Source organism: Lonchura striata, unplaced genomic scaffold (genome assembly GCF_046129695.1).
Source record: "Lonchura striata isolate bLonStr1 unplaced genomic scaffold, bLonStr1.mat Scaffold_85, whole genome shotgun sequence".
Classification (NCBI taxonomy): Eukaryota; Metazoa; Chordata; class Aves; order Passeriformes; family Estrildidae; genus Lonchura; species Lonchura striata.
In genome coordinates, this window is record NW_027461188.1 from 1,352,190 (window position 1) to 1,379,275 (window position 27,086).

General features: G+C 51.8%; 2 protein-coding genes and 1 long non-coding RNA gene across 3 annotated transcripts in view; 1 reads left to right on the plus strand and 2 right to left on the minus strand.

Moving 5' to 3' along the window:
- LOC110469778 (uncharacterized) overlaps positions 1–27,086 on the minus strand; it is a gene marked incomplete at its 5' end in the record, with an annotated part of 706,345 nt that overhangs the window by 184,511 nt on the left and 494,748 nt on the right. The gene's annotated exons all lie outside the window — the stretch shown is intronic.
- The window catches only part of LOC144248772 (uncharacterized), a 157,129-nt gene that overhangs the window by 13,664 nt on the left and 116,379 nt on the right, over positions 1–27,086 (plus strand). The window lies entirely within an intron of this gene.
- On the minus strand, positions 8,126–10,499 carry LOC144248783 (uncharacterized). Its single transcript, XR_013342049.1, has 3 exons — positions 10,467–10,499; positions 9,916–9,987; positions 8,126–8,154 (listed from the first exon to the last, which is right to left on the minus strand). It is a non-coding gene; the product is annotated as an uncharacterized LOC144248783 (long non-coding RNA).

Genomic DNA, 27,086 nt, shown 5'->3' on the forward strand with positions numbered 1-27,086 from the left:
TGGACGCAGAGGTGGGGGAGAGACAGATATGCCCTGGAGGGATGCTCTGGTGGGCTCCAGCATTTAAACAAGCTACTTTGATACAAAGACTGGGCCATTTTCAATATTAAATGGCTGCATTACATGGTTTTCCAAGCCTTATGCTGGCCAGAAAGCTTTTAAAGCCCGTGGGAGTTTAGCCTCCATGAGAAAGGCAGTATCAGTTCCTGTGCCAGGTGAGACATAGTGTTCAAAAGCTCAACTTGTGTTTAGAGAAGCCACCAGCCTAATGTAAGCAAGGCCAGAAAGCTTCTCCAGTCCTGCTGAGCGGGTGTGGCAGAGCTGTTGTGTTTTACAGCAGCTCCATGGCAGAGCAGCAGCTGCAGGAGAGGGCTCAGGACAGCCCTGGGGGGAGCGGGGCGGCAGGAAGCTGAGCGAAATCCCCACTCTGTGACTGAGGCACTTTGTGCAGAAGCAAACAAAGATGGTGACTTGTAGAGATTCCTGCTGTGCTCAAATTTTGCTACTGAAGACTGAGAGGTGAGCTTGTCAGGAATCCCAGAAAACATCAGGGAAAAGGTTTTAGGTTAGTTGTTGTGATTAGGCACAAGTCTCCAGTGAGAAAAAAGCCTCTGAAGCAGGCTGTGAGTCATAGGGTGTCTTAGTTTTTAGTAGAGCATAGATTACCAATTAAATACAATTTTAATTTTTATTCTAGAAGTGTAAAAATATTCTAAGTTTTTTTGAATTCTAAAACTACTTTGAAAAATACAGAACTGTTATGGGAAAAGGGACAAAATATTTGGAGAATTCTCTATGAAAAATATTCCTAAATCTTGCAAAACTAAAAATAAACGCAGTAGCTGCTGGCCTCAGGAGCCCGAAACCCAGCTGCTGCCTGCCCAGTACTGGCTGTGCCCAGACAAGCAGCTCCACCAGTGCTTGTGGTAGCAGCCAGGGACCAGAGCTGAAGCACAAAGATGCTGCTGGAGTCAGGCCCTGCCCTGGCAGGAGGGCTGCACCTCCTGTCCTGGCTGGACACCAGGGCCAGCACCTTTGGGGACAGAGGGTTCTGTTATGGGTGGTGGCAGCATGTCCCCAGCAGTAAGTGGGTGATGCAGCTCTGGAAGGGCTGTTGGAAACTGGCTTGGGGATGGCTGATGACAGGCACAGGTCTCCGTGGCTGAACTCTTTGTCTGGTCTTGTGAAGCTGCAGAGGCGCTGCTGTAGAGAGAGCAGTGGCTGAGGCCCCCAGTTGCCGGTGGCACACAGGGACCCTCGTGCACAGCAGGGCCCAGAGCTGGCAGGGCTCCCCAGCACGGCTGGAGCGGCTGGCACACCTTGGCCCAGCTGCACAGCTGCCCCTCGAGGCCCCGGCGAGCAGGGGACGGCTCTGGGCAGCTCCCTGGCCAGGAGCAGCCCCCAAGCGCCTCTGCCTTTCAGGGGCAATCTCGTCCCCGCTCTTTCTCCTGCCCACCTTGCTGTGCCTCTGCCCTGTGCCCCTGGGGCTGCTCCTGGCCAGGCAGACTCAGGGGGAGCCAGCACTGGCTGCAGCCCCAGCGGCCCCCAGGACAAGGCCCAGCAATGAAGAGGCCAAGGAAAGCACTGGGCAGCAGCAGAACCCTCAGCAGAGTGCTTTGGACAGCCATGGACTGGCCACAGCTCCACTGCAGCTCACTGTAAATGTTTCCCATCTACATTAGACTTTTAAAAGAAACTGTTTGAGGGAAAGATGATGAAAACACTCACCGTTTTCTCTTCCAGTAACACCAGATTCCAACACAGGGCAACATGAAGATAAGCTCCAAAAAAAGCAGACCTGCAATTAACTGTAGCACACAGTGTGTTTCCCAATAGCAACCACTTCTGAGGCTGTTCTGGGCATCGGGAACAGGTGTTGTGGGGCCGGCTGCATCTGTGGGAGCAATGGGGAGCGTGAGCCCGCACTGTGCTGCACTGCTGAGCTGGCAGCACGGTGGATACGGCCAGGACGTTCTCTGTTTGCCCAGAGCTGGGGCCTGCAGGCACCTTGCCGCCCCTTGGCACAGGCTGTGCCTCCCAACACAGCCCAGCAGGCCGGGAGGAGAGCCCGGGGCCAGCGCAGCTGCTTGGGCCGTGGCTGCTTGGAGGGACAGGGGCCAAACCCATCCCTGAGCAGCCCCTGCCAGCCCTGGCCCTCCCTGCCCTGGGACAGCTCCCCCAGCCCCAGGGGACAGAGCCAGGCCCTGTCAGGAGCCAGTGCAGCCCCTGCCCAGCCGGGAGCCAGGGCTGGCTCTGGCCCTGGGCTGGCAGCAGGGCTCCCGCTCGGGGCTGCTCCTGTGCCTGGGGCCTCTGGGCACTCAGGGCGGCTGCGGGAGCAGCTGCAGCGGGAGGGACGTTGGTGCAGAGTCCCGATTCCCCGGGGCTGCCAACGAGCTCCAGAGGCCCGGAAGCCCAGGCGCCTCCAGCTTTGGCTGCTGCTGGGCCGTGCAAGGGCAGGGCCTGGGGGAAGAGCTGCTGCCACACAGCCCCACCGAGGGCTGAGCCTGGCTGAGCCCGGCACAGCAATCACCTCCTGTGCCTGTGCCCGTGCCTGGCATCGCCTTCCTTCCTTCAGGAAATGCTGCCTTCCATAGAGCATCTCTGTCCATCCCTTGAGAAAGGAAGAGGCACAGGTGAATCAGATGGAACCATTACACATCAGGGGGCTGGAAACTTCCGGAGGCAATCCTTGTCAAAGGCATGGATAAGGATCAGGAAAAGGCCCAGGCTCTTGGGGCTGTGGCAGGGCTCTCTCTTTTCCAAACCACCACCCCTCCTGATCTTCTGGGGACTGGGAAATTGCAGGGGACATCAGGGTGTGTATGGCCCGTGGTGAAATTGGGGCTCCCTGTCAGCTGGTGCCAAATGCCTTCCTGCAGAGGCTGGGGAGAAGCTGCAGCCAGGCCAGCCTGGGAAACAGCCCTGCAGGGCATGAGAGCAGCAGTGGGGCAGCGAGGCTGCCATGGATCCCTTCCCACTGTGCCGGGCACGGCCTGTCCAGATGTGCAGGGAAAGGCCCCGGCTGCTGAGTCCCAGGGGAAGGGGGAGGGAAATGCACCCACCTTGTCCTGCCTGCAGAATTTCCTTCAGCATTTGCCTCATGTTTTCGGATGGCTCAAGGGGTTTCTTGCATCCTGTAGCTTTGTTCTTTTCTGTTGAAGGACCTTAGAGCAAAACAATGTCATTTCCCAGGAAGGGATCCCACAAAACCTGTGCTCAGCCTGTGGGATCAGCAGGGATACACTACTCACCCCTGTGATGGGAGCTGGGCTTGTGAGCAACATCCACCAAAGGACCTGGGAAAGTCCTCCCGGCAGCCACACCTGTAACTCAACAGCCACAGAAGCTTCTGCCATCTCTGCAGATCGGCACGGGCAGCACTGAGCCGCAGGAGCAGTGAGGGGATGGCCCAGGGCAAGGGCACACACGTGCGTGATTCTGTCCTGGCACCTGCAGCGATGCCCCCCTGGCCGAGCTCTGGGCTCTGAGCTGGCAGCTCTCACAGCAGGAAACGCCTTGACCTACCCTCAGCATCTCCCAGAGGCTCAATCCTGAACGTAGGTTGGGAAGCCAGATCACTTTTGCTAGCAGGGTTATCTGCACAGAAAGGCAGGACAAAACATCTGCAGTGGCAATGCAGGAGATCCCCAGGCTGCACCCAAGGCTCAGCCCCGGGGCAGAGCCCTGGGCTCGGCCCCTTCCCTCTCTGCTCTCCTCTGTGGCTGCACAGAGCACACAGAAGGACAAACTGGCATTGCACACAGGAAGAAAACTGACAGCTAAATGCTCCTTCCTCCCACTGACAGTGATCCTGTGGGATCACTCAGGGTTTGGGAAGGGAGCAGGGCAGGGTTTCCCAATCTCAACAACCTTCAGACTCTTAAGGGAATGGCACATAATTGAGCTCTTGCAACATGGACATTGATTGTTCTTTCAGGAAGAGGGACATTGAGAACTTGCCTCCAAATTTCTCCAAGGATTTCAAACTGTCTTGTGCTAGGCCTCCCAGATAAGCCATGTCACTATCCCAATCAAGACAGAAGCAGAGATCAGAAGCATTTGCATGGTGTGCTGGGATCTCCCTCTGCCTTTGTGAACCAGGCACTGCAAGGGGGTCAGGTAAGGCAGTGGGAGCCAGACGTGAATGGCCACGGCCAAAGCTGCACAGGAGCCTGGAGAGCCCTGCACTGGCTCCTGGTCACTCTCCATCCTCTTTGCAGGCCCTGTGCAACATCTCTGGAGGGGTTGCTGAACCTGCCCAGGGCCCATGGTGGTTCTCTGACTCACACAGAGGAAACCCTCACAAATTTCCTGAGGAAATGTGCAGCAGGCAGTGCCACAATTATTCCTTCTTGCCTATCTCTGCTCGGTCAGCTCAGACAGGCCAAGGAACAGTCAGACCCTCTCACACAGGTCAGGCCCTTGGAGAAGAGCTGCTGCCACACAGCCTCACCAAGGGCTGAGGCCAGCACAGCAATTACCTCCTGTGCCTGTGCCCATGCCTGGAATCGCATCCCTTCCTTCAGGAAATGCTGCCTTCCATAGAACGTCTCTGTCCATCCCTTGAGAAAGGAAGAGGCACAGGTGAATCAGATGGAACCATTACACATCAGGGGGCTGGAAACATCAGGAGGCAATCCTTGTCAAAGGCATGGATAAGGATCAGGAAAAGGCCCAGGCTCTTGGGGCTGTGGCAGGGCTCTGTCTTTTCCAAACCGCCACCCCTCCTGATCTTCTGGGGACTGGGAAATTGCAGGGGACATCAGGGTGTGCATGGCCCGTGGCGAAGTTGGGGCTCCCTGTCAGCTGGTGCCAAATGCCTTCCTGCAGAGGCTGGGGAGAAACTGCAGCCAGGCCAGCCTGGGAAACAGCCCTGCAGGGCATGAGAGCAGCAGCGGGGCAGCGAGGCTGCCTTGGATCCCTTCCCGCTGTGCCGGCCACAGCCTGTCCAGATGTGCAGGGAAAGCTCCTGGCTGCTGAGTCCCAGGGGAAGGCTGAGGAAATGCACCCACCTTGTCCTGCCTGCAGCATTTCCTTCAGCATTTGCCTCATGTTTTCGGATGGCTGATGGGGTTTCTTGCATCCTGTAGCTTTGTTCTTTCCTGTTGGAGGACCTTAGAGCAAAACAATGTCATTTCCCAGGAAGGGATCCCACAAAACCTGTGCCCAGCCTGCGGGATCAGCAGGGATACACTACTCACCCCTGTGATGGGAGCTGGGCTTGTGAGCAACATCCACCAAAGGACCCGGGAAAGTCCTCCCTGCAGCCACACCTGTAACTCAACAGCCACAGAAGCTTCTGTCAGATCTGCATGGGCAGCACTGAGCTGCAGGAGCAGTGAGGGGATGGCCCAGGGCAAGGGCACACACGTGCGTGATTCTGTCCTGGCACCTGCAGCGATGCCCCCCTGGCCAAGCTCTGGGCTCTGAGCTGGCAGCTCTCACAGCAGGAAAGGCCTTGACCTACCCTCAGCATCTCCCAGAGGCTCCATCCTGAACGTGGGTTGGGAAGCCAGATCATTTTCACTAGCAGGGTTATCTGCAAAGAAAGGCAGGACAGAACATCTCCTGTGACACTGTAGGAGATCCTCAGGTTGCAGCCAAGGCTCAGCCCCAGGGTCCAGCCCTGGGCTCGGCTCCTTCCCTCTCTGCTCTTCTCTGTGGCTGCACAGAGCACACGGAAGGACAAACTGGCATTGCACACAGGAAGAAAACTGACAGCTAAATGCTCCTTCCTCCCACTGACAGTGATCCTGTGGGATCACTCAGGGCTCTAGAAGGGAGCAGTCAAATTTTCCTGAATCCATCTAACTTGAGATTGTCTTAAGGGAAAGGGCAAATGTATGAGCTCTAGCCACCTTGTCACTGTTTATTCTGTGAGAAAAGGTACATTGAGAATTTACCTCCAGCATTTCCCAAGAGTCTCAAGCCGTAATCCAGCAGGGCTTCCAGATAATCCATGTTCTGATCCCAGTCTAGAAGGGAGCAAAGATCAGAACCATTTCCATGGTGTGCTGGGATCCCCTTCTGCCTCAGGGAAGGGGCTCTCCAAGGGGGTTGGGGAAGGTCGTGGGAGCCTGATGTGAAAGGGTAAGGCTGATGCTGCAGAGGGGTCTTGGGAGCTCTGGACTGGCTGCTGATCAATCCCCATCCACTTTGCAGGCCCTGTGCAACATCCCTGGAGAGGAAACTGGAGCAGCACGGGGCCCATGGGGATGTTTCATTTGCACAGAGGAAACTCTCTTTAATCCCTGGGGAAAACTGCAGAAGGCAGTGATGCAAATATCCCTTCCTAACTCCCTCCCTCCCTCCTGTCCTACCAACTGCCCATCATCCTTCGGCTGAAACAGCTCCCCTGTCACAACGGGAGACGGCAGAGCTTTTACAGCACACCCTGGAGCCTTGCTCTCCCCCTCTGTCTTTTCCCCACCATGGGCACCCCGTGCAGTCGCTCCCAGGTCTCAGGACGTGTCTCCCACGGAGGGACCCCAGCAGGACTGCTCAGTACCCGAGTGCCCTGAGCATAACAATTCCTCTGGGCTGTGCCGGCCCTGTCTGGGCTGTGCCCGCACTGCCAAGCAGCAGAGAGGGCAGCTCAAGCCTCAGCAGGGCGCAAGCCCAGAGGCACAGCAATTACCTCCTGTGACTGTGCCTGGCATTGCCTCCCTTCCTGCAGCAGAGGCTGCCAATGAGCCACTGCTTCCTCTGGGAAATGCGGCCTTCAGACCAGCTTCTACATCCACTTCTGGAAAAAAGAAAAGACACAGGCGGAGCTGTTCCACATAGTGGAGTTGGCATCTTCAGGAGGCAATGCTTGTCAAAGGAAAGCATGGTTAAGGATCAGGAAATCCCCATAAAATTTTTGGGTAGGCTACGACCCACTCCCTCCTCCAAACCGCCACCTCTCCTAATCGGCCTTGAGAGTGGGAAATTGCAGAGGAACTCAGGGTGGGCATGGGCTGTGGTGGAATTTGGGCTCCCTGTCAGCTGGTGCCAAATGCCTTCCTGCAGAGGCTGGGGAGAAGCTGCAGCCAGGCCAGCCTGGGAAACAGCCCTGCAGGGCATGAGAGCAGCAGCAGGGCAGTGAGGCTGCCATGGATCCCTTCCTGCTGTGCCAGGCACGGCCTGTCCAGATGTGCAGGGAAAGCCCCCGGCTGCTGAGTCCCAGGGGAAGGCTGAGGAGATGCACCCACCTTGTCCTGCCTGCAGAATTTCCTTCAGCATTTGCCTCATGTTTTCGGATGGCTCAAGGGGTTTCTTGCGTCCTGTAGCTTTGTTCTTTCCTGTCGGAGGACCTTAGAGCAAAACAATGCCATTTCCCAGGAATGGATCCCACAAAACCAGTGCCCAGCCTGCGGGATCAGCAGGGACACACTACTCACCCCTGCGATGGGAGCTGGGCTTGTGGGTAGTAATCAGCAAAGGACCCGGGAAAGTCCTCCCTGCAGCCACACCTGTAACTCAACAGCCACAGGAGCTTCTGCCATCTCTGCAGATCTGCACGGGCAGCACTGAGCCGCAGGAGCGGTGAGGGGATGGCCCAGGGCGAGGGCACACACGTGCATGATTCTGTCCTGGCACCTGCACTGATGCCCCTCTGGCCGAGCTTTGGGCTCTGAGCTGGCAGCTCTCACAGCAGGAAAGGCCTTGACCTACCCTCAGCATCTCCCAGAGGCTCAGTAATGCGTATGGGTGGGGAAGCTGCACCACCTTCACCAACAGGTTCAGCTGCAAAGAAAGGCAGGACAAAACATCTCCTGTGGCAATGTAGGAGATCCTCAGGCTGCACCAAGGCTCAGCCCCAGGGCCCAGCCCTGGGCTCTGCCCCTTCCCTCTCTGCTCTTCTCTGTGGCTGCGCAGAGCACATGGAAGGACACACTGGCATTGCACATGGGAGGAAGATGGACAGCTAAATGCTCCTTCCTCCCACTGACAGTGATCCTGTGGGATCACTCAGGGCTCCAGAAGGGGAGCAGGGAAAAGTTTTCAGCATTCTTCAACTTTCAACAAAAATGGCATGTGTGAGTTCTTGCCACCTTGATACTGATTATGCTGTCAGGAAAATGGAAATGCAGAACTTGCCTTCAGCATTTTCCAAGATCTTTAACGTGTCATTCACCAGCACTTGCAAATCATTCAAGTCGCGATCCAAATCTAGAGGGAAGCAGAGACCAGACCCATTTCCATTGTGCTGGGATCCCCTTTTGCCTCCGGGAACTGGGCACTGCAAGGGGATCAATAAGGCTGTGGAAGCCAGGTGGCAATGGGCAAGGCCAAAGATGCACAGGGGCCTGGGGAGCTCTGGGCTGGCTCCTGGTCACTCTCCACCCTCTTTCCCTGTCCTGTGTAACATCCCTGGAGAGGAAAATGGGGCTGCCCAGGGCCCATGGGGGGGTTCTCTCCCTCCTACAGAGGAAACCCTCCCTAAAGCCCACGGGAAAACCATCCCCAGCGCTTCCCGGGGAGCAGGGAGCGCTGTCCTGGGAAAGGAGAGCCAGGTGCCGGCTCACCTGCTCCCCAAGCTTCCAGCGGAGCAGCCTGGGCAGCCCTGGCAGGCAGGGCCACGGCCAGGAGGAGCAGGAGGAGGAGGCGCAGAGCAAGGGCCATGGTGCCTTGCCCTGTGCCAGTCCTGCCACTCTTGCTGCCACCACTGTCCTGAGGCCGCTGTCCCAATGTCAGCACCGCTGCTGCCACCGCCGCTGCTGCCGCAGCAGTTGTGCTCCAGGACTGCCTGCTCGGGCCTTGTGGTGCTGTGCAGCCACGGGGCTCTGGGACCTCTGTGACCTCAGAGCCCGCTGTGACCTCAGCCTGCTGTGACCCAGAGCCCGCTGTGACCTCAGCCTGCTGTGACCCAGAGCCCTCTGTGACCTCAGCCTGCTCTGACCCCCAGAGCCCTCTATGACCTCATGCTCTTAGCTGTACCCCCAGAGTGTACCCCCTTCTGTACAAATGGACTGCCCTGACTGTAAAGGTTTTGCTTCATCCAAGGGCCATTGCTCAGAAAAACCTTCAGGGACACAGGGTTTTGTTTGGGTGGAGGCAGCATCTGCAGAGCAACAAGCTGGTAATGCAGCTGTGACAGGGACATCAGGCATGGGCATGGAGATGGGAAATGTGGGCAGATGTGTCCCTGACTGAGTTGTTTGGCCGTTCTTGGAATTCTTTGCCCCATTCAGAGGAGCAGTTGCTGAGAGAGGAGGTAGCTGAGGCCCCAGTTGCAGCTGGGACACTGTCCCTGGGTGCCTTTATGATGCTTATATCCCCATTTGTCAGTTCAGCCCAGAAATAAGTTTTGCACCTTTAAAACTGGTTCCAAGAGTGAAGGGGGAGGCAAGAAGAAGCGCAGAGTTTATTGTCAGAAACTGCACTTGCTCCCCCACATCCTTCTCCTGGACTCTGCTGTCTGCAGACAGACAAGACAGCAGGATAGAGCTCTCCTTTGCTTTTTAGTTAGTATTTAGCTAGCTGAGGAAGGGAATTTCTCTGGACTGTGATTTTTCTTTTTTCATGGAACTGTTTCAACCTGCTCTGGACTGAACACCCAGAAGAGCCCCAGCAGCTCACACCTGTGGCCCACCAGGCTGGGCCTGGGCTGCGGCATTTCCAGGGCCAGAGGGACTGATAACAGAATGAGTTTGCAGAGCCACAGCCCACAGAGGGGACTTTCTGAGTTTGTAATTTCTTCTATGTGGCGAGAGGTTTTATTGTTTAATAATGTTCTTTTTTTTTTTTTTTTTTTTTTTTTTTTCCTGATGGTGAGTGCTTTGCCTGTTAAATATAGAGGTTTTTTCCACTTTTATAAAAAAAAATCTTTTTCCCAAACTAGCTGGGGGCAGGGCTGCTGTTTTCTCGGGAACCCCTTTGGAGGTCATCTCCCAAATTTGCCCTAAACCAAGATAAAAAGAGAAGACCTACCTGCACAGCAGGAGATTTCCACTGTGCTCAAAGTTTGCCTCTGAAGATTAAGAGGCGAGCTTGTCAGAAATCCTGGAAAACATCAGGGAAAAGGTTTTACATTAGTTGTTGTGGCTAGGTACAAATCTGCAGTGGGAAAAGAGCCTCTCCAGTAGACTAGGTGCCATGGGTTGTCTCAGTTCTTCCCAGAGTAAATATGACCAATTAAATGTAATTCTAATTTTTACTCTAGAAGTGTAAAAATGTTCTAAGTTTCTCTAAATTTTAAATCTACTTTGAAAATTCTTAAAGTACTATGGAAAAATTGAAGAAATTTTTGGGGTTTTCTTTCTAAAAATTTGTAATTTCTAAAATGAAAAGCAAAGCCAAAACATGGTGTCCCAGGAGCCCCTGCACAGCCACTGCCTGCCCACCCCTGGCTGTGCCCAGACTAGCAGCTCCGCCAGTGCTGGTGGTAGCACCACCTGAGCTGAAGCCCAAAGATGTTGCTCAAGCCCTTCCCTGGCAGGAGGGGCCTCCCTTCAGTCCTGGCCAGACACCAGGGCCAGCACCTTCGGGGACAGAGGGTCCTGTTCTGGGCGGTGTCACCATGCCCCAGCAACAAGCTGATAATGCAGCTGTGGACGAGATCTTGGAACCTGGCTTGGGGATGGCTGATGGCAGGTACAGGTCTCTGCAAGTGAAGATTTTGTCCAATCTTGTGAGGCTGCACGGGCGCTGCTGTGGAGAGAGGAGGTGGCTGAGGCCCCAGCTGCCAGTGGCACACTGGGACCTATTGGTATTGCCAATAATGAGGATGGGACATGCCTTGGCTATTCTGGCCCCTTCGGCTGATCCAAATAGCGGCAACTGTGGTCTCTCACCCCAGAGACACTTTTGGCTAGCTGGATGTTTCAGCTGGGCACAAGGAGACAAATCCAGGCATGCCAGAGCTCTGGTGGCGGCGGGATGGAGCTTCCTCTCATAGAGGGTCCGCTCCCTCAGGATTCTATCTGCTGGAGAAGCTTTTGAAGTGAAAATGAAGGAAAAGAGTCAGTTCTGATGGAGGGTTTTAATCCAGAGCTTTTATTCTGGCCTGCGGGACTCTGAATCCAGCAACTGCTCCAACAGAACTCCCCGACTGCATGGTTGCTTATTGTAAATGCAGGTGAACCCAATGGGAAGAAATGACAATGTCTGACTCAATTCAGAAGGCTGACTGATTTCTTTATTATAACTGTGGCTAATATACATTAATATACTGTTATGTGTAGTAAACATGATTTGCGCCATTCCTTGAATGAAATGTGTAATATTGGATGCTTGTTAGATTATGCTCGTTTGTATTATCCCCCTCTCCACCCTCGCAGGCGAGACAGGGTGTATATTGGAAACTGATTTACAAGTAAGAAGGTGCAGCTCGGCCAGGAGATGAGCCATGTCTGGAGAGATACGGGACCCCAGGTGCTGATCATCGCCTGAATGACCCGGGATGGATATCATGGAAATCCTCAGGCACATACATGTGAATGCAGCGCTCCTGTAAATTTCATCAAGGGATTCAACAACTCCAGACACTGAATTGTTCTTCCTCATCACTAAAAAAGAAAATCTTATTAACCTATGGACTCTGAATGGAAGAAAAGACTGATTGCTGAAATCTTGGCCTCAGGCAGAATTTTCCCCATAAAATCTGCTTGTACCAGGATGGAGGTGTGTGGGCATAGGGGAAAAACCTCTCCTGAGGCTAACTCCTTGTTGCACACCCAGGGTCGATACCTGGGCTCGGCACTGTGTTGTTTTGGGTTTTTTCCATGGCTAGCTAGATAGAATTTGACCGCTAATAAAATTATTTTTATTTTTAATTTGGATGAATAAATTTTCATTTATAACAATACTATATAAAAAGGAAGATACTAAAACTACATACTCCTTTTCCTAACTCTAACACAACTTGTGACCCTCTCTCGAGAGTCCAGACACATGTGGATTGGATTGGATTGGATTGGATTGGATTGGATTGGATTGGATTGGATTGCCCATCAGGCTCAAATGATCCTCACCAGAATCCAATCAAGCACTCACTCCAGGTAAACAATTCTCCAAACACATTCCACAGAGGAAAAAACAAGGAGCAGAAATAGAAATTGTTTTCTCTTTCATTTCTCTCTGTGCACATCTATGAAAAATACTGAGAGGGAGAGAAATGTGCTTGACACAGTTGCTGTCTCTTTTACCTGGGGGAGGGGAGGAGGGAAGGGGTAAGGGAGCCCAACAACCAGGAACGGGAGAGGAGGTCTCAGGGGACAAAGGACACCTGGATGGTCCAAAGTCCCAAGGGGTAGAAGACATCTTTTGAATCTGCCCAATCACTCAATGCCCTTCTGGAATTCCAGAAGTGACAGACAATGCTTGGCAGGGGTCAGGGTGGGGAAAGGAGGAGTGATTGACACACCTGGGAGGAAATGATCAGGGGAGAAACCCAGGGTTCAGGGTTAAACCATGAAATCACACTGCAACAGGGACCCTCGTGCACAGCAGGGCCCAGAGCTGGCAGGGCTCCCCAGCACGGCTGGAGCGGCTGGCACACCTTGGCCCAGCTGCACAGCTGCCCCTCGAGGCCCCGGTGAGCAGGGGACGGCTCTGGGCAGGCTCCCTGCCACCCAACACAGCCCAGCAGGCTGGGAGGAGAGCCCGGGGCCAGCGCAGCTGCTTGGGCCGTGGCTGCTTGGAGGGACAGGGGCCAAACCCATCCCTGAGCAGCCCCTGCCAGCCCTGGCCCTCCCTGCCCTGGGACAGCTCCCCCAGCCCCAGGGGACAGAGCCAGGCCCTGTCAGGAGCCAGTGCAGCCCCTACCCAGCCGGGAGCCAGGGCTGGCTCTGGCCCTGGGCTGGCAGCAGGGCTCCTGCTCGGGGCTGCTCCTGTGCCTGGGGCCTCTGGGCACTCAGGGCGGCTGCGGGAGCAGCTGCAGCGGGAGGGACGTTGGTGCAGAGTCCCGATTCCCCGGGGCTGGCAACGAGCTCCAGAGGCCCGGAAGCCCAGGCGCCTCCAGCTTTGGCTGCTGCTGGGCCGTGCAAGGGCAGGGCCTGGGGGAAGAGCTGCTGCCACACAGCCCCGCCGAGGGCTGAGCCTGGCTGAGCCCGGCACAGCAATCACCTCCTGTGCCTGTGCCCGTGCCTGGCATCGCCTTCCTTCCTGCAGCAGAGGCTGCCAGGGAGCCATTCCTTCCTCTAGGAAAGCAGCAGTGGGGCAATGAGGCTGCCATGGGGGAATGAGGCTGCTATGGGCCCTTTCCCACTGTGCTGGGCTTGGCATGTCCAGATGTCACTGAAACCTCAAGATAAAAAAAGCCCTCTGTCAACATTTTATTGTCAGAGAATCAAGGCATTTATTCTGGCCACGATGTTGTTCTGGCCACCATGTGTTGCATTGCTCTCGGTCTATGCTTTTTCCCTTTCCAGGGACCCCTGTGACTGGGATCTGATAGTTTGGTCCCCTCCTTCCTGCCCCAACGGGGTTGGCGAAGGGCCAAAGGGCCTTCCCTGTTCTGAGCATAGATGAGGCATTGTCCCTTCCTGGTCCTCTCTCTTTTCCCCTTCGTCTCATGGAATAAACAGCTTGGACAACCACAGGAGGGGAATTGAAGCCTCTTTGAAATCTTTGCCCAACTCCTGACGCGCCTTCCCTCAAGGCCCCCCTATATCTGGGCTAGCCTGGTGATATGGGGGCTGTGAGGGTTAGGCGCATCAAGAATGTACAACAGAAATTATTTCAACCACACATAGCATGGGTAGGCTGAGAAAATCATCCCATGACACCTGAGTTTTACAAGATTTTGCCCAAACCTTTTACAGTCCAAAACCAACAGAAGCCCATTTGTTTAATGTTCATTGGTCTCCATTTGCAAAGTTCTTAGTTCCATTTCTCCTGCAGACCAGAGTGGCAGGGAGTCACTGCAGGCTGGTGATACTCTGATACAAGGAAATGGGTGTGCATACAAACCAGGCTGTGAAAAGCCAGTGTCCATAAGGGAGCCAGAGGAGCCCTGCATCTTTATTTGAATAAAGGGAGAGAGTCCATGGGGACATCTGCTGCTGGGGTTTTCTCTCTCAAAGTTTTGGAGGACACAGCCTCCTTTTAAACTCCTGGCCACATGCTGCCCTCTTCCTTTCCCCACTGGCTGGGGTACCAGGCCAGGGGACTGCAGGGACCTTTGTACCCTCTTTTCCTTTTGCAAGGTATTAGTTCTGGTCTCCATCCAAACTGTAATAGATAGATAATGAGATGATTGGCTCTCGCAATTAAGGGATGAATATTGTGTGTATCTTAAGAGAAGCTTTATTGATGTAGAATTATGTTATTGTGATTTGTTGTTTAGATGTTCTCTGTTCTCCCCACAGTCCCCTTTCCCCTTTTATAAATGAAAATTAGTCCAGCCAAATTAAAAATTAAATAATATAAAATTTATTTAGGAATGAATTCTCTCTGAGCCAGCCACAAGGAAAAGGACAGCGCTGAGCCCGGGTTCGGCACTGGGTGCCTGACAGGAAGGAGCCTCTCGGCAGAGGTTCCCCTGGACACACACACCACCCTCCTGGACCCACCAGTTCTTTATAGGAAATTTTCTGCCCGAGGCCAGGATTTCAGTCATCTGCCTTTTCTTTCTATTCAGAGTCCCACATAGTCATAAAGTTATTTTCTCTGAGCCAGGGTTGAACAATCCAGGTCCAGGTGTGGACAATTTTTCCTGATGAGGTTATGGGAACCGTGGCATTCAGATGTATCAGCCCGGAGGACTCCAGCGATCCCAATCTTGGGTCGCTACCAGCATGATCAGCTCCCAGGTGTTCCAGAATCGCCTTTTGGGACAGCCCATCTCCAGACCAGCCACATGTATTGGATTGTAAATGAGGCATTGGCCAAGAAAAACCTGGCTCTGGTGTAACTGAGTATGTGGAGGGGGCAGCTCACAGTGCTGGTGTGTGTATTTTGTAATAACTAAATATTTTGTGGAACTCTGGAATTTTGGACATTTTATTGGAATTTTTGGGGGATTTAATGGCATTCTTTGGGGATTTGGTTTTTGGCTTTGTTTGGTTTTTTTGTGGTGGGATTTTGGGGGATTTTGTGGGGTTTTGGGTGTTGCAAGGATTTCTTTGGGTGTTGGGGGGATTTTCTTGTGGTTTTGGGTACATTTTTGGGGGGGATTTGTGGGGTTTATTTGGGATTTTTTGGGCTTTTATTGGAATTCTGGGGTGTTTTAATGAGGTTTTTGTGAGATTTAATTGGGATTTTGGGAGTTTTATTGGGACTTTCAGGGGTTTAAAGGAGATTTTGGTGCCTCTCAGCCCTTCCCCACACCCTGGGACAACTGCAAAGTCCCCCCAAAATTCTTCTTAAACACCCCAAAATCCCAATAAAACTCTTCAAAACCACAAAGAATCCAACAAAATCCCAGTGAAACCCACCACAATTCAAAAAAACGCTCAAAAACTTCAATAAAGCCTCCAAAAAACATCCCCAAATCCCTAAAAAAAAATTCCTCAAAATCCAATGTCCCCAAAGCCACAAAACCCCGAAAAATCCTGTAACTGCCACAAAACCCAGTAATTCTCTCCAAAAACCCAATAATTCTCCCTAAACTCCCAACAAAATCCTCCAAAGCCCAATAACCCCATCAAAATCCCCCCAAAACACCCCCAGAGCCCACCAGACTCACTAGGGGCTGTCCTGGGTCAGGGGCACCGCCCGGTGGAACAGGAGCCACTTCAGGGGCCCTCGGAGCTTTTTGGGGAGGGGGCACCATGGGAGACCCCCAAAATCGGGGCAGGGGGAACCCCTGTTGTACTCCTCCCCCAAACCCCCAGACCCCGGCTCAGGCTGGGCCTGGGACCCCCCGGGACCCCCAAATCTCCTCAGGACCCCCTCCAGGAACTCAAAACCCCCCTAGAGACCCCCAAGGTTGGCCCAGGACCCCCTGAGAGCCCCCAGACCCCAATCGAGCCCAGGATGTCCCCTGAGACCCCCCCAGACCCTTCCCAAGACCCCACCCAGGACCCTTCCAGGACCCCCCCAGACCCCTCCCAAAACCTCTGAGGACCCACCCCAGACCTCATAAGACCCCTCCCCCAGGACCCCTCCGAAAACCCCTCCAGGACCCCCCAGACCCCTCCCGAAACTCCCCCCGGATCCCTCCCCAAAGGCCCCGATCCCCCCAGCCCCTCCCCAGCCCCCCCAGCCCCAGCCCCAGACCCTGTGCGGACCCCCCTCCCCAGCAGCGCCGCCCCAGCCGCTCCCGCAGCTCCGGCCTCTCCCAGCGCCTCCCCCGCTCTGGCAGCGCCGCCCGCAGGGCCCGCCCGAGCCCGCTCCCGGCTCCCTCTGATTGGCTGCCGCGGCGCGGGGAGGCGGGCGCTGCTGAGGGAGCCGCGCGCTGATTGGTCAATTCGGCACGGGGCGCACCGCTATTGGCTGGGGAGCCCGCGCGCGCGGCGGAGGCGGGAAACTGTGAGGGGAGCGCGGCTGAGGAGGAGCTGAGGGGGGGCCGGGGGGAGCTGGGGGGGTTTGGGGCGGGTCTGGGGAGAAATTGGGGATTTTGGGGGGATTGACGGGAAATAGGGAGTGTGCGGTGGGTTTGGGGGCAATGCGGGGGTCTGAGATTTGCAGGACCCCCGGCCCCAGCCCAGCGTCTCCATCAGCAGCTGAACCAGGAGATCCAGGAGGACGGGGGGCTGGGGGGTCCTGGGGGTCCGAGAGTGTCCCTGGGTGTCCCCAGGGGCTCAGGCTGTCCCCTGGGTGTCCCCGAGCTGGAGAAGTCCCTCTGTGCCGTTTCCTCGCCGTTTGGGCAGATTTTGGACATTTTGGTGCGGCGCAGTCTCGGCCTGCGGGGCCAGGCCTTCCTCACCTTCAGGGAGATGAGCAGCGCCACCAACGCCCTGCGCTCCCTGCAGGGCTTCCCCTCCTGCGGCCAACCCGTGGGGAGACAGCGACTGGGGGAGTTCTGGCACTGGGGAAAGAACTGGAATGCTGGGGAAAACCCGCCAAACTCTGGCCTCAGATATTCCCAAAATCAAACTTGGAATCCCTCCAAAAGCACCCTGAACACCCTAAAGCTTCCCCTTCTATGACAAGCCTGTGGTGAGACAGAAATGCTGGGGGAAAATCCTGGAATTCTCAGGGAAAAAAAACCCAAAATTCTCAGGGAAAAAAACCAAACCCAATCAGGATTCCCCCCAAAATCCCATCAAGAATCCCTGAAATCAAATTGTGAACACCCCCTAAATCCAACCAGGAACCTCCTAAAGCTTCCCCTTCTATGACAAGTCCATGGTGAGATCCAAATCCCTGGGAAAATCCTGACATTTTGGGAAAAATCCAGAAATTCTGGGATAAATCCTGAATTCCTGGGGGAAAAACTCAAAATGCAGCCTCAAATATCCCCATAATCCAGCCAGGAGCCCCCCAAAGCTTCCCCTTCTACCACAAGCCCATGGTGAGAGAGAAATAAGAGAAGAAGTCCTGCGATTTTGGGAACTGAGATAAGTGGAAGATCATTTGTTCACTGTGATATGCTCGATTACCTTGGTTTGCATAAGAATGTACTGGTGTGTCTTTGAAATGCTTATTTGCTTACAAGGTGATAAGGAGGTTGAGATTAGAGCCCTGGGTGTGTGTATCTGGTCTGCTCGCTGCATCTCAAAAGAAGAGACTTAGAAGCTATCACAACGACCAGACTCAGACTACATCTGGAGAGTCACGCCTGCAAGGAGAAGGGGGGGGATAAAAGGAAGGTTGGGACAGAACATTTTTGCGCGCTGTTGGTGGAGCAGGAGACTCCCCGGCCGCCCAGCGCTGTGCTTTGCCTGCCTTACTCGCTTGCTGTTTTAAATAAAATTGCTTTATTGAATTAAGACACTTCAAATTGCCGTGTCACAATTTATAACAATTTGGTGCCGTGACTCGGATGGAGAAGTAGATCAGTCGCTACGGGACGATCGGGAGGCGCCCCGCCCTTATGGCGGCCCGGCTGCCCCAGGCTTTCTGATCACTCTCCACCGACGAACCTAAATTGAGTAACGGGCAAAGGAGAACCGGTTACCCCTGTAATCTTTGTGCACGAAGAACCAGCGAAGACGCAGGACGCGTGAGTATAGGCCAGTTTCCCGCTCGGTTTGGGGTGGTTTTCCCGGAGTGCTGTGTGTGAGAGGTCTCGTGGAGACCAAGTGAGTGCGGACTCTGTATTAGTGCGTTTTCCATTCCCCGCGAGGGGCTGGGCCATGAACCAGGGGAGCACGTGTGTGAGAAACTGAGTGCACTCCAGAAGATGGGACAGAGGAAAAACAAGCCCTCTGGTCCCATGGGAGAGGGGACCCATGCTAAGCTTCCCCAGATTCCCAGGGATAGCCCCTTGGGTTTGATGATAATTAATTGGGATGCTTTCCCATCTAGAAAAGGGAAAGACAAAGTTAAAATGATACATTATTGTATGGAAGTGTGCGGGAAGGGCCTAACCCTAATTCCCGTGCAAGGAATGTAGAACAAAGGGAGAATCGGGAGCAGAGTTATATTTCTAGGGAAGGAAAAGGAAGAGGTCGTGAAATTGTCTGCTTCTACTGTGGAAAGAAGGGACATATGAAGAGGGGATGCAGACAACGGATAGTGGATGAGAAGGCCTTTAAGGAAAATTAGGGGTGTGAGGCCCCAGGCCAGCAGAGAAGCAGCAAGGTCCCTTCACTGCCAGCCCCAGAGGTGGCAGTGGGGTTGGAAATGTCAACCTGATGGAGCTTATGGTGTAAACCACCCTTGTTTGGACAGCTGCACTCTTGCATTACTCTCCAGTGCCAAAATTTCTGCTTCCACCCACACTGCAATGCAGCTGCTCAGCCTTTTCAAGATTTTGGGACATGCTGTGGAGCCTGTATGGGGTGAGATGCTGGCAGTGCTTTTACTTGCTTTTTATAATGGACCACATTATCTTGCCCTCCTTAAGAAGCCTTTTGCTTCTGCAGCTTCAATTCTTAAATGCAAAAGTATTAATGTATTGTTATTGTCATTTAATTGTACAGTTGTCACATAACTTACTGTTCAAACATGGTCCTACCTCCACCCTTTCAGGACACTTCCCACACTGCTGCTGCTACTGTCTGGGGGAACAGAAATTGAGGTTGGGAAGCCGCTTTTTGAAGTTCTTAGATTAGTCAATTCATTCTGAGCTCTGCTTAACTTGTTTTCTTAGGTACACAGTGAAGTAAGTATTGAGGTAAGTCTCCCTAGCAGGGAGCATGGTCCAGGGAAGTGTACTATAGAAAGAGCTCCCTTTCAATAACCAGTACTTTGATATCATCACTGGAAATCACTGTCTGCTAATGACAGATGATGGGGTTTTGTGCCTAGAGACATTGTAAACAACTGTTAGTTACAGCACAAATAACTTCTTCTAAGCAGTTCTTCCTTATTACTTTCAAAATACTGAAATTGCTATCAGCCAGAGCATTATGTCTATTTTAAGTAGGTCTGAGATTCAGGGAAACAATGTGTGCAAGAATAGTTTTCACAAGTAATTGCAGACATTGTCAGAACTGCATGTGTTGAAGCCTTAGTGCCTGCACTGGTAAAATCAGCCGGAGTGCAAAACATGACCTGAGTAATTCAGCTCATTTGATTCTGAAAGGCAAAAAGCCCTTTCCTTTCAATGCATTTTGGATGTAAACACAGTTAATGAGCTTGTAACAACTTCTTAGTAAGGCTGTTCATTTGTTTGATACTTATTTTCTGCATTTAAGGGAAGACACTAAAAAAAAAAGTGTTCTTAATCAGAAACTGGTTGATCCTTTGTATGATCTTCAAATGCGGTCTCTGCTTTCCTGCTGTATGCTGTGAAACCTCGTGCATTTAAAAATGACAGCAGCCACATCAATGATGTTGTGGACTCCATCCTCTCCCCCTAAGCTGGAATAATGCCAGGACAATCTAAACTCAGAAGAGTGAATTCCTGCCTCAGCTTATACAAATTCAGCTTGGTGTGCAGTCATTTTATGAAATGTCTACTACAAAAACTATTCTTCCCCCTTGCATTTCTGTGGAAGTAATTTGAAATAATTGTGTACACACTATTATTTAAGCTATGATATTTTAAAATAGGTGGGTTATTTACGTATGTAAAGAAACATCATAAGGAGCCCTTGGTAAAGCTTAAAGTGGGACCCCAACAACAAGAGATGGAATTTTTAGTGGATACCAGGGCTGAAAGATCCACGGTGCAAGCCTTGCCGCTTGGATGTAAAAAGTCATCTGACACTGTACATGTAATTGGGGCAAAAGGAGAGCCCTTTGAGGTATCTGTTATCAAGGATGTGATGGTAGAAACTGATTCCAAATGTGGTATAGGTTCTTTACTACTGGTACCTGAAGCAGATTACAATTTATTAGGGAGAGATCTGATAATAGAATTGGGTATTAATTTAGAAGTTGTAAATAAAGAATTACAGATAAAGCTCTGCCCTTTAAGGGTGGAGGATGAAAAGAAAATTAATCCTGAGGTGTGGTATACCCCAGAAACGGTGGGGAAATTGCAGATTAAGCCTTTCTCAGTGGAAATAAGTAATCCTGGCAAACCCGTAAGAATAAAACAATACCCTATCCCTAGGGAGGAAAAATTAAGACTAAAACCTGAAATAGATAGGTTATTGGAAAAAGGGCTTTTTAGAGCCCTGTATGTCTCCCTTCAATACTCCCATCCTGCCTGTAAAGAAGTCAGATGGGTCCTACAGATTGGTGCACGATTTAAGAGAAATAAATAAGAGGACTTTGGCCCGGTTTCCAGTAGTTGCAAATCCATAAAAAGATTTAAAGGTAATTGAATCCGGACCACTAAGTAACTCCTGGTCTGCACAAGCTTGTGAATTATATGCAGTACTCAGGGCTTTAAGGTTATTAAAAGGAAAAATTGGAACAATATACACAGACTCTAAATATGCATATGGGATAGTGCACACATTTGGAAAATTTGGGAAGAAAGGGGACTTATAAACTCACAGGGAAAAGATCTAATTCATCAAGAGCTAATTGTCCAAGTTTTAAATGCCTTAAGGGGCCCGGCTCAAATTGCTGTGGTCCACTTAAGGGGACACCAGAAAGGATTGGACTTTAGAAACAGGGGAAATAATTTAGCTGACCAAGAAGCCAAGAAAGCAGCCCTACGAACTCGGGGGGACATGGGGCAGAGCGACACTGTATCTGTGGACTCCCCCAAAGAAAAATGGCAAATATATAGTTTTACCACTCAAGAAAAGGAAAAATTACAAAAGATGGGAATTGAGGAGGGGTCTGAAGGGCAATGGAAGCTCCCAGATGGGAGAACTGTTTTACCTAAAAGCAAGGCCTCAGAAATTTTGCAAAGATTGCATGACCAGACTCATTGGGGAACTCAGGCATTAGTAGATCAATTTGCCACTAAATATATGAGTATTGGAATCTATGATTTGGCTAAAAGAGTAGTGGGAGATTGTCTGATCTGTCAAAAAGTAAACAGAAAACATCTTAGGGAAAGGCCCATGGGAGGAAGGGAATTAGCTCACAGGCCTTTTGCCAAAATAAAAATAGACTTCACTGAATTGCCTAAAGTGGGTAGATATAAATATTTGTTAGTAATAGTAGATCATCTCACCCATTTTGTAGAGGCTTACCCCACTACTCGGACTACTGCTCAGACAGTGGTCAGAATATTATTAGAAGAAATAATCCCTAGATATGGGATAGTAAAAACAATAGATTCTGACAGGGGACCCCACATGCCATATGATTTGGAGGAACCCCGAGACCACCCCAGTTGAAGGACTATAAAATAACCTCATATATTATTGCCTTAATGAAACACCGCAATGAACTTTGGGAAAAAGGAATCATTACGCAAAGACCCCCTTTAGATTTAAAAATACATAAAATGCACCCAGGAGACTATGTGTTAATAAAATCCTGGAAAGAATCTACACTAACTCCACAATGGGAAGGTCCTTATCTTGTGTTACTCACTACAGAAACTGCAATTCGGACTGCAGAAAGAGGATGGACACATGCCAGTCGAGTAAAAGGACCAGTTAACAACACTGTGTGGCAAGTAACCAGTCCTCCCGGGAACCTGAAATTGAAGTTACAGAGAAACTAATGGACTCTTATCAGATTGAATACACATCAGATTTATATTACTTAGATAGTGGACTAATTAGTAATTCAAGTGTTAGAGTAAAGTGTAAAAATCAAAATTGTAATTGCTATCCTTTTGTATGCTATATCTGTAAGGTGTGTGGGGAACGGTGGTGGTCACATTGCAACAGAGGGTATCCTCCACGAGGAACTTGCAATTCCTGTTGGAACGTACAAAGAGAGATTACAGCTTGGGTACTGACCTGTAAAGTGACTAGAGGGGAAATCCGATTGGAATCTAAAGAGTGGTGGGAAATTTTCTCAAAGGGCATTCACCCAGACTATTACTGCTACCACACAAACGAGCCGAGCCCATTTGTGGCAGAGATCATAGAAGGCCTTTGTAAGAAAGACCTAAAAGGGGTCAGTTGTACCGCACCAGAGGTAAAAGATCAGAATTGGCGTTCTTATTGCATGCGGCAAGGCACTAGAGGGCATAAATCCCCTCCTGAAGAATACTCTTGCTGCCGAGAAGATGGTACAACCTGTGGCTCGAAGCACCCGAGTCGACGGGCGAGGCAGAGGAGTAAACAGCTGTGGAGGAAGGAGCCCTCAGGATGGAATACGCAAGCAATATTTGCAGAACTACCCCGGGACTGGGAGTAACAAAGGCAGAAATAGTTTTTGGGCTCAAGGGTATTTTGGTGACAACCAGCTAATAGAGGGAAAGAAGTCACAAGGGTATAATTGTTGCAGTGTGAGAAACCAGACCCCACATGCCATTTGCTTACTGCTTGTGATTTTCCTTTGTATATCTTGTAATACTGCGGAAATAACAACTCATGAACCTTTCAAGTGGACTTTAGGAAGATGGGAGGATTCACGAGTTATAAGGAGCAATACTACAGCTGGAGCTCCCACTTTCCAGTTACCTGTGGCATCCTTAGGTACTCGTTGGGGTTCCCATTGGGTTTCATCGTTTTATATGTGTCCTGCTTCGAATCCTGGTAAAGAGTATTGCAATAGTCCTGGACAATATTACTGTGCATATTGGGGTTGTGAAACAATAGCTGGTACATGGGACCCCCCACTCCTGATCCATACATTAAGGTGGTCTGGAAGCCAGATGGTTGTATTCCTCCCGGCTACTGGACAGGTCATAAACCCCCAGAAAATATTTGCAGGAATATACAAATTACTGCATTAAGGCCAGAGGATAGTATATGGTTAATTGGAAAAACTTGGGGCGTTCGTTTATATTCGGCTGATTTTGGCAATTTTGGCAGCTTAATATTTATAAAGAAGGAAATTGTGCCCCCTGATCCTGAACCTGTAGGGCCAAACCCAGTGTTATTAGAAAAGGAGGTTGTTTTAGCCAACCAAACAAAAGAAAGGGATCAGACCCAGAATAAAATTCAGAATGAAAACACTTCAGGAGACAAACAGGAAAAAACCCAGGAGGGTAATATACTCTGGAAGGTCATGAAAGCGAGTTATGGTGTCCTAAATAGAACCAACCCAAAACTGACGGAAGACTGTTGGCTGTGCTATAATTTAAGACCCCCATTTTATGAAGCCATAGGGGTCACTGCAAAGCCCAGAAGAGTGAATGGAACTAATCCGAATCAGTGTTTGTGGAAAAAGGGTAGAGACAACACCGGGGCTTACCTTGGCTCAGGTAACAGGGAAAGGGAGATGCATAGGAAAAATCCCAACACAAAGAGAATACCTTTGTGGAGTAATAGAAACAGGTGGAAAGAAACCGGCTGACTGGCTATTGCCAGCAGCTAACACTAAGTGGGTATGTAACACTCTGGGTGTCACACCGTGCATCTCACTGAAACTGTTTAATCCAAGCCAAGACTACTGCATCCAGGTAACGATTATGCCCAGAATTACCTACCATACAAGTGACTACATATATGAACAACAAACTGTGCCAGAACACCATCTAATGAAAAGGGAACCCCTCACTGCCTTAACTATTGCAACTCTCCTTACCATCGAGAGAATAGGAGCTAGAACTAGGGTGGCATCCCTAGTAAATCAACAAAAAGAATTTAAAGCATTAAGAATTTCAGTAAATGAAAATCTGAGTAAAATTGAGCAGGCCATCGATAGATTAGTAAAATCATTAAAGTCCCTATCTAAGGTAGTGTTACAGAACAGAAGGGGTTTAGACTTGCTATTATTACAACAAGAGAGATTGTGTGTAGCCCTAAAGGAGGAATGCTGTGCATACGCTGATCATACTAGAATTGTTACAGACACCATAGCAGAATTAAAGAGAAGATTAGAGCAGAGAAAGAGAGAAAGAAAGGCACAGCAAAGTTAGTATGAATCATGGTTCAATCAATCTCCTTAGTTAACTACCTTGCTATCCACCCTTGCAAGACCTCTGATACTGATAATATTGGGACTGAGCTTTAGGCCATGCATCTTCAATAAGGCAATAAAAATAGTAAAAAGACGATTAGAGGCAGCACATTTAATGCTCATTAGGGCAAAATATAAACCCATACACAATGTGGATGAGACCCTAATACTAAGTCACCAGGAGTTACAAAAATTCAGTGAACAAAATAAAGATGAACAAGAAAAGGGGGAAATTGAGATAAGTAAAAGATAATTTGTTCACTGTAGTATGCTTGCTTACTTTAGTTTGCATAAGAATATACTGTGGTATGTTAACCTAATTTGTTTTGCATAAGATAGTGGCTAAGAATGTACTGGTGTGTCTTTGAAATGCTTATTTGCTTACAAGGTGATAAGGAGGTTGAGATTACAGTCCTGGGTGTGTGTATCTGGTCTGCTTGCTGTATCTCAAAAGAAGAGACTTAGAAGCTATCACAACGACCAGACTCAGACTACATCTGGAGAGTCACGCCTGCAAGGAGAAGGGGGGGGATAAAAGGAAGGTTGAGACAGAACATTTTTGCGCGACGTTGGTGGAGCAGGAGACTCCCCGGCCGCCCAGTGCTGAATTTTGCCTGCCTTACTCGCTTGCTAATTTTAAATAAAATTGCTTTATTGAATTAAGACACTTCAAATTGCCGTGTCACAATTTATAACACTTCCTGCCGACCAAGCCACTGAAATGAGGAACACAACATTTCAGCAGGAGATGGGATCAGATTATCTGTGAACAGAAAAAGGAAGAGTTTGTGGAAAACTAAATGGCTCAAACTGCTGTTGGCAAAGAGATGATGAGAAAACTGCTAAAAATTATAAGAAAGGAAATAGGAGAGCAGTTTATGTATTGGTCCAAACATGGAAAGTATGGGAATGGGACACGCTTTCCTGGCTCCTCAGCACACCAGGGGTTAAAGGAATGCTGCTTCTCCTCTTCTGTGCTGCAGCAACTCTCATCTTTTTACCATGCTCCACACCTTGGCAGTTCAGCTCATCCAGCAGCTGAGCCAGGGCATGCAGGTGGCAGCCAGGCCTCCTGATCCACAAACGGCGACAAAAGGACAGGGAATGAGGGCACTGAGAATAATCCCAAAACCAAAGAGGACCCGGGAAGAACAAAACAGAGTCAAGGAGTGAATCTGCCTGGAGATAGGGACAGGCACTTGTAGATAAGGGGAGAAACCATCAGTTCCAATAAATGTTACAAATTGACCCAGACAGCTGCTCAAAGTCCCGCTGCATTCCTGGACTTCGAGGAGAAGAACAAAGACTTAACAGAGCCATGAATATCGGCTGTTACACAAAAGGAGGGTGCACATTAACGAGGACAGGCAGCAGGTGCATCAGGAAGTCGGAACCTTCCAAGGAACTCAGCCAGTGGGCAAAGGCAGAGGGAGATGCGGCCGGGAAAATTAGGATAAAAAGGAGGCTGCGGACTACAGCCACGGCAGAGAGCGCACGGCAAATGCCCCACGGCCTCTGCCCCTGCTCGGCAATAAAGTCACTTTGACAGGACTCCTCGCTCTCCGCCGGGCACACGAACCTCCGGCGACGGGAATTTCCCCGCCCGCTCCCGGCCGCGGGGCAGCCCCTCTGTCCTACCCACAGCAGCCGGGCCGAGCCAGCGCTGCTCCGGCAGCGGCTCCTGCCCGGCCCCGGCGGGAAGGAGACCGCGGGCAGCCGCTCCCGCAGCGCCCTCAGCCCGGGGCCGGCACGGGCCGGACACGGCACCGGCGAGCCGCCGGAGCCCCCTGCCGCCCCCTCCGCCCGCAGCCGGCCCCGAGCCCCCGCAGAGCCCAGCGCGGCTCCCACCTGCGCCGGGGCCGCCTCCGAGCTCCGCCGCCGCCGCCTCACCGCGCTCCGGCCGCTGCCGCCGCTGCCGGGCCCGCACAGCCGCTCGGCCAATGGCGGCGCTGCGCGGCCACGGCCGCCCTCAGCCCGCCGCCGGGGCCGCGCCGCGCCCCGCTCCCACCAATCAGCGCGCCGCAACCGCGACTGACGGCACCGGCGGCCAATGGCAGCGAGCTCGGGGCGGGCTCTGCGCACGGCCCCGCCTCGCCCCGCGCTCTCGGCGCCCCCGGGCTGCGTGAGGGGAAAGCCGGAGATGAGGAACAGCCCCGGCACGGGCCCGGGCCGAGCCGGGATTGAGCTGCCCACACAAACAAACTTCTCCGCGCCTCCCGCCACGGCTTTCCCGGCCCTGCGCCTCCCGTGCCTCCGCCTCTGCGGGAAGCCCAGGAGCCTCACTTCTCCTGCCCCTCGTTAGCGCATCAGTGCTTCGCTTTGATTTCCCCCGAAAAGGGAAACCTGCCCCAAGCCCTGTGGGTGGGTGGGGCAGGGGAGAGATTTCTGGCAGAAAACTCCAAAGACTGGGAGCAGGAGAAGGAGAAGTCAGTGCAGAGCCTTAAATGCAGCTTTCCCCACGCCTCCCTGCTCCCAGCTGCACCTCCTCCCCCGGCAGGGCAGGAGACAGGGAATGGGGCCATGCTCAGCTCATCCCCCGGGGCTTCTCCCTCTGCTCAGGGACAGGAGTCGTTCCCTGCTGCACCCTGCGCTCTCTCCCGGCCGAGACTTCTCCAGGAACTTCTCGGAGTGGAGTCCATCCCCTGGGCACAGCCCCCTCCGAGTGCTGCAGCGTGGGT